The sequence below is a fragment of the Haplochromis burtoni genome, unplaced genomic scaffold, assembly GCF_018398535.1.
Source record: "Haplochromis burtoni strain Fernald_Lab_line unplaced genomic scaffold, NCSU_Asbu1 Contig_23, whole genome shotgun sequence".
Lineage (NCBI taxonomy): Eukaryota > Metazoa > Chordata > Actinopteri > Cichliformes > Cichlidae > Haplochromis > Haplochromis burtoni.
Window position 1 is genome coordinate 3,079,684 of NW_024582384.1, and position 7,878 is coordinate 3,087,561.

Genomic DNA, 7,878 nt, shown 5'->3' on the forward strand with positions numbered 1-7,878 from the left:
ACACACACACACACACACACACACACACACACACACACACACACACATGCCGATGTACTTATGGTCTATTCAATGATGAAAACTATAATTTAATTTATGAAGTCATGGTAAAAATAAACACACATTTTTACACGTATTATATGTCAGGATGTAATAAAATAATCTACCAAAATGTGCTTAATTGTGTAAAATTAGGTAAATAAAACCTTCTACAAATCATGACACATTACACCATGTTGTGATTTCTTTTACAAAAAATACGCCAAACTGCAGAAGCTGTGGGTGAAAGACTAAGTACACCCTCACTGCTTCAATAGGAATAACTCCTACTTGAATAACTGATCATCAGCAAGTGTGAGCACCTCTATAGAAGCTGGGGCTTTAACAGTTTTATGGGGTTGTCCCAGGAGTAGACAACCCAGCATATTCACCTCAAGATCAGATGATGCAGTTCTCAGAGAACATGCAGAAAAAAACCTCAACAGCTACATCTCTGACTCAACACCACTCTGCATTGAATCATTAGTTATTATTAATCTCTGGCTCTCTTCCACAGTGGGTCTTTGTCCTGTCTTCCTCCCCTAACCCCCAGCCGGTCACAGCAGATGGTTGCCTCTCCCTGAGCCTGGTTCTGCTGGAGGTTTCTTCCTGTTGAAAGGGTTTTTTTTACTTCCCACTGTCGCCAAAGCACTTGCTCATAGGGGGTAACATAATGGTTGGAGTTTTCCCTGTTTTCTCTGTATTACTGTAGGATCTTTACCTCACAATTAAAAGTGCCCTGAGGGAACTACATAAATAAAATTGAATTGAAGAGTTTCCAGGATAAAGCCTCTTCTCTCTCAAGTGAACATGGCAACTTGTTGAATCTAAATAAACCACAAAACATCTGGAACAATGTCCTTTGAATAGCTAAGACCAAGCAGAAGAGATGTTTGGCTACAACACACAGCGCCACATTTGGTGACAACCCAACACAGCACATTAGCACCAACATTTTATACCAACTGATACCAACCATCCGGCACGGTGGTGGAAGGGATGATGATTTGGGCTTGTTTTGTAGACACAGCACGTTAGCTCCTTGCAGTCATTGAGTTGACCATGAACTTCTTTGTATAACAAGTATTTCAGAGTCAGATAGGAGGCCATGTGTCCAATAGCTAAAGTTCAGCCAAAATGTCATAAAACAGGAAGATGTTCTCAAAGAGAGTAACAAATCTACAACAGAGTGGCTGAAAAACAAGCATTAAGAAATCTACATCTCAAGCTGATTGAAATGCTGTGGTGGGAGAGCTGTGCATAAACTAATGCTCAAACTTCGATGAACAGAAACAACATTGCAAAATCTCTCACAAAGGGGGAGACAAAAATCCCCCTCTGTGAGAGACTGATAAAGACATACAGTAAATTATTACATCAGGTTGTTGCTGCTAAAAATGATTCTACAAGCTATTCAGTCATGGCATGTACTTAGTTTTCCACACACTGCTTCTGCATTTTGGCTTAGCTTTTGTATAACAAATCAATCCCAGGGTAGTATCTGAAGTGTTGCTGATCATCTGAGGTTGTATTTACATAGTTTTAAGTAAAGATTTGATTTTTTTATGTTGTCCTGAAATGAAAAACCTTAGAAATCACAGAGCATGTACTTTCTTTTTACCATGACTGTAGTCAGTAAACCTAATGTAAACATTTCTATAGTTAGCAGTGTGTGTATAAGATGAAATCGTCTAGGAATTGAACTTCAGGATTTCCGGTGCAGTGTGCATGAAGTCAGCCTCTATTTGCCACACAGCAGATCCATCAGCAATTTCATACATCACATCATATCATAATCACTTTGGAGAGTTGAATGTCAGCTTGCTGTAAGGTTGTCACTTGGACTAGAATTTTATTTGCCCCAGTGACCCTGAGAATTGTTAGATATCACAGGCTCTTGGGAGGGTTTGTCCAAAAGCTAACTGAGTTACTACGGCCCCTATAATTATAATATAGTTCATGGGGCCAATTAAGGCTCACAAACCATTTATTAAACATGGGTGTCGTCACTGTGATGTCACATAATAGTTTGTTGAATCTCCTTTGGAAACCTTTACGTTTACCATTGCAGCAGCTCCTATGATGCTAACTCTAGCAAGAACAGTTATTAATGTGTACCCATAGTCTGTCCGGGTGCATTACATAGACAGAGGGCTTTTCTCAATTCACTAATTTGTGCCTCCTTGTCTCATATGTCCTCCTGCCTGTGACCCTGAAATCAATCTCAGTACGCCTTACTGAAAGATGTCTCAATTATTAAAATGTATTTGGAGGACAGAGGAGCGAGGAGGACTGGCATAATCTTTGCTAAGGTGTTTTTTGGGGTTTTTTTTTTACCTTCAGCATATAAAAGAAGCTTGACATGCAACTGTTTTATAGGAACCATGGCCGAAGAACGACTCTTCAAGCAGCTAGTCTTTTATATTTGCAAGTTATAAGCCCGTAAGACCATAAAATATAGCCTGTAGTGAACTGTGAAATATTACAGTTGTGTCAAATCTCATATTTAACTGACATCATTTTAAAAGGGGGTGCCAGGGTGAGAATGTTTCCTACCTCAGCTCCTCTGTCCTTGTGTTTGTTCCTTGCCTCTTTGCCTTTTATTGTTGGTAGGAGGGGCTAAGACACAAGGAGAAAAGTTGAGGAGAGGTACTGATTATGTGCATTTGTGGAAATGAGAAAAGGGAGAGATTACTGCTAAATAGACTAAGAATGTCACTCGCCAAACAGAGCAGACAGTTCTAAACATAACTGTGAGGTCCAGCTCAAACACTCAAATCAAACTGAGGTGATGCCTTTCAGGCGGTTTACTGCTTACTCTTACTTGAAGCAGCCATGCTAACGGCACATACCTGTGGCCTGCGATAGAATGAAGGCGTGACGTGAGGGGGCAAATTAGCCAAAAGTTAAATCAAAATATTCTTTTATGTGGGTTTTCACTCACTTTTGTAGCAAGCCTCATGTGGTTATTCAAGGAACTGCAGTTTTTTGGCTCCTCTGCATTGGCTTCATTTTTCAGCCCCAGAGACTGCCGGTAAAAATAGCATGTGGCTATTTGACTTCCAAGAATTCCCTTTAGTCCACTGTACCACAGGGAAATGAGGGGGCTTTAGTGGACTGATCCCTGGATTAGAAACTGACTGATAGGTAGATGCTCTGGGAACCTATTAAGCTTGCCTCCTGGAACCAAACTCCCAGATAAAGGTGAACTCTCACCCCCCCGCTGAGCTGAACTGCTCTGCACTGTTTCCACATTTATCCTACTGCGTTACAACACCAAGCCAACTCATCCTTTCTTCAAGGCACAAAAGAAATGTAAGGATATTACAGTGCCAGAGCAGTGCAAATCTGACATGACTAAGATTCAGTGCATCTCTCCAGGACTGCAGCAGGCATAAAATACAGCTTAAGCTGCTTTACCGGTTCAAAGTACTTATTCCTTGTATCCCATCCCTCTTCTAAGTGAGAGTATAATACATCCATGTGGACTCCAAGGTAAGCTGCTAAAGGTTCATCTGCTTCTGTAGATACTGAAGGGAAAAAAATACAGTCATCAGCATCAGAGGACACCAGGATAAAGTTTTTGTTTCATTGCATTTTCTTAATCTTGTTATTTGGCAACTTTTTATGATCTCCTTGCCCAGCTTGGTAAAATAGTCCATCTCTCAACCATTTTGTGTCATTTAAGGACCACTTATGTGGCAGGTCTAAGCAAATTTAACCGCTCCTCTGTGGCCTTCAGCCACATATTCCTTGCAGTAAAGAGACATGCAAATACTTCACTATACAGATGGAATCGCTGGATGGTGGTTTGGGATAATGTCACCTCACTCTGCACTGCCAACCCTTTTTGTTGGTTGCTAGGAGACAACACTGTAGTGCCTGAAGGTTTCAGACATAGTATAATGTACGAGAGCCCCACTTTTTCAGCTAAAAGTGTGAGCAGCGTGTTAGCAAAGATGGAGGACTGTTGGATTTATCAGCCAAAGTTAGCTTGGCAACAAATGAAAATGTTATGAGCAGGAACCATTCAGTCAACGTGGCACAAATAGTGTTCAGCTAAAAGATTCAACAGCAGTGAAAACAGCAGTTTTCAGTGGATATTGCATCGTCAAAAGATTAGAAAGGACTCTAGCAAAAATAATGATTATATAAACTATATGAAAAAAGAGGTGTGCATGTTCCTGTTGGATGAAGCGGATGAAGATGGATGGATGGATGGATGTTCCTGTCTTCCTGGCAGCATTTCATTGTAAAAGAAGTCCACCAATGGGGGGCAGTAAAGGTCTTTATCAGACTGATATTCACTGGCAGCTTGTTCTCTCTCTTTTTTTCTATCTTGCTTTTCTCCTCATTATGTTTCAATTTTCTGTCTGTCCACTCAAACTGAGTTCCCACAGCAGTAACATGGAAGCGGACTAACCAGTCTCTTGAAGAACACCAATTTGGAGTAAAAGGTATTTCCCAGGAGGCCTTTTGGGCTTCATGAAATCCCCGACCGCTTCCATTCACCTCCTAAAGATCATATGTGCATAATAAACTGTCGATTCAATCAGCTCATATATTAGGATTGTTTGTCCACAGGGAAAATCTCACTGCAATGCAGGCTTCGTTTTCTTGTTTTTCAAAGAAAATAGCACACTAATCTGAAAAAGGCATTTAAAGCCTTTTTGGGAGCTAGACTACAGAGGATATTAATTCTCTGAGCATGTGATCAGTGATAATTCAAGTGTAAGCAAGAAAAAGGTGCTTTTTTGACAAACTAACAGGAGTTTTGGCCATTAGTGTGAGTGTTTTTGTATTCTCATATTAAACATTGCCAGGGTTTTAAATAATGAGGTCAGTATATGTGAAAGCAATCCCTACAAGCAAAAAAGATCTACATTGGTACTGCTCTAAGGGTTCAATTTTAGACACAGTTTTAACAGGGCCATCTTAGGCTCTGTGAGGGGCAGCCAGTCACAAGAAATTTCAATCCACTTTCGAGATCCTCCATAAATTGCACTTGTAAAATGTTTTTGTCCTTTTAAGCTTCTCTTGTGTTAAATAAGATAAAAATAATTAAACCAACAATAAAATGGAAATTGCAAGCTGCAACTTCAGTAATTTGGAATTTAAATGACTGAACTCATATTCACATGCAACACTTTTGTGTGTAGCCTACAAAGAAATCTCAGTGTGATTCACAATGTTGCCCACCACTGTTGTTTCTTTAAGCTTGGCATACAGATGCTTTGCTTCTGCTATGAAATATTCTTTGAAGTCGGACTATGCCAGCACTCGTAGTTGCATAGTAATGAGAATTATTTACCTTGTGCGGGAAAATACATATGCATATGTTTTCTCCCACAACACAGATATTCCCATGCTGCTCTCGCTCATTGTATCCGCTTTTTTTTTCTTTTTTCCAGGGTATGTACTGGCTCAGAATTTAAAGCCTGGGAGAGAGAGAGAGAGATGCAGTGTGAACCACCAGAAGTACAATTTAATATCAGCTTTGTAAACTGACAAACCTGCCTGGAAGGAGTACACAGCATGAACCAGCACTGTAAGCAGTTACCATACGGTCGCATATCTGCTTCTGAGCCTGTCTGACAAGCCAGAATAAAAGGAACAGAGTGTGCATACAAGCTTTACATGGTCAAAAAAAGTCCAGAATCTGGATATATTCTCAGACTTGATATAAGAATTACAGATATGAAGATGTTTCTTTATTATTTGTGAAAACCCTTTACAATTATTTATTGTATCAGTATCTTTTCTAGGAAAACAAAGACTATAACAGGCTTTTGGACAAACAACTAATTCATTTTTACAAGTCTTTTAACCCGTTAGCGTTCTGCTCAACCAATTGGTAGAGCACATTTTCAGGGCCTATATCTAACTGAGGCTTTCACTGAAATTAACCTACCTATTGAGCCTTTTCTACCAATTGGTTTACATCTGTAATGCCAAAAAAATCCACCAGAAGACACTGTGAAGGTAAACGGTTGGCTCTTCTTATCCCTCTCCCAACCAGGAAGTCAGAAATAAAAAACCATCCAACATATTTTGAGTGCTAACATAACCTAAATGTTATTAAAATTGATTATTTGCCATAAAATCAGACCACTAGACCCATTTTGTTTATCCATTGCTGTTGATAAATCACATTAAGTGTTAGCACAGCAAGAATATGCTGAAATAATTTCCTCAGTAAATCATTTTTGTAACTTTCTGAGTTGTCTAAGGAGCTTGCAAAGAAAAGCGTCTGGACTTCTTTAAGTTGCTTGAAGACGTTTCACCTCTCATCCGAGAAGCTTCTTCAGTTCTAAGGTCAAATGGTGGAGAGTCCCAGATTTAAACCCAGTGGGAGTTTCCCCCCAAAGAGGGACAAAGGACCCCCTGATGATCCTCTACCTAATCACATGAGCCAAGGTGTGAAAGCGGGTGTGGGTCACAATCAGCCAGGGTTTCGGGTGAGCTCATTGTGAAACCTGGCCCCACCCTATCATGTGATTTCCTGAGGTCAGATGGCCCAGGATGTGAGTGGGCGTTAAGGCGTCTGGGAAGGGATCTCAAAACTGGATTATAGATGGCAGACAGTTGGTGTCGTAAACCCCGCCTCTGTTCAAAGATGGTCGCTCACAGTGGACATAGATGGCTTCTTTCACTCCTCTTTCAAACCATCTGTCCTCTCTGTCCAAAATGTGAACATTGGCATCCTCAAAAGAGTGTCCTTTATCCTTAAGATGCAGATGGACAGCTGAGTCTTGTCCTGTGGAGGTGGCTCTTCTGTGTTGTGCCATGCGCTTGTGAAGTGGCTGTTTGGTCTCTCCAATGTAGAGGTCTGGGCATTCCTCGCTGCACTGTACAGCATACACCACATTGTTAAGTCTGTGTTTTGGAGTTTTGTCTTTCGGGTGAACCAGTTTCTGTCTGAGCGTGTTGCTGGGTCTGAAGTACTGAAGAACTTTCTGAGTTAATATTAGTAATATTAGTAATATTAATATTATTATTATTAGTAGTAGTAATATTCAGCAATATTACTAATTAGTAATATAATTCAATAATTAGTAATATTAATAATATTAGAGTTAATATTAGTAAATATTGTAAAATCAAGAATAACATGGAAATCACAAATATCACAACTGATTAGCTTTTAATCAAATTACAGTAGCTGGTAAATTAATAATACTAAGTTGTCAAAATTATAATTTCATGTTTAACAAGTACTATATTGGTGCAAAGCAATTATATGTCCAAAAATCACATGGTCCTGTGGCATGATACCATGATACCATCCATCTTCAACCACAGTGTGTTTGAGGTCATGGTGGTTTCATATGAAGCCACTAGGGCTGGCACTCTCCACCAGCATATTGCCAACAAACCAGATGAGTGGGGCTTTAAATTGTTCTGCCAAGCAAGTTCATCTGGCATCATCCATGACTTGCTGCTGTATCAAGGGGGATCTACATTCTTCAATGCTCCCCTCAGTGAAAAGGAACAGAAGCTACCGGTAAGGGGCCAAAGTTGTAAAAAACACTATGCAACCCCATAAAAGAACCTCAGCTCTTCACAAGTTTCAGCTTGGTCCAGAACTTGCACACCTCCTTGGGTGTCAGGTGCATTGGTACTGTATGACCAAACTGCACCGGTGGAGCTCCCCTGATGGCATACAAAGACCTGATGAAGAAGGGCCATGGAGCCTGTTATTACAGGTCTGATGAAGGTCTGATTGCAATAAAATGGTGTGACACCAAATGTGTCAACCTTCTAAACCAGGGGTGGGCAACTCCAGGCCTCGAGTGCCGGTGTCCTGCAGGTTTTAGATGTGTCCTTGATCCAACACAG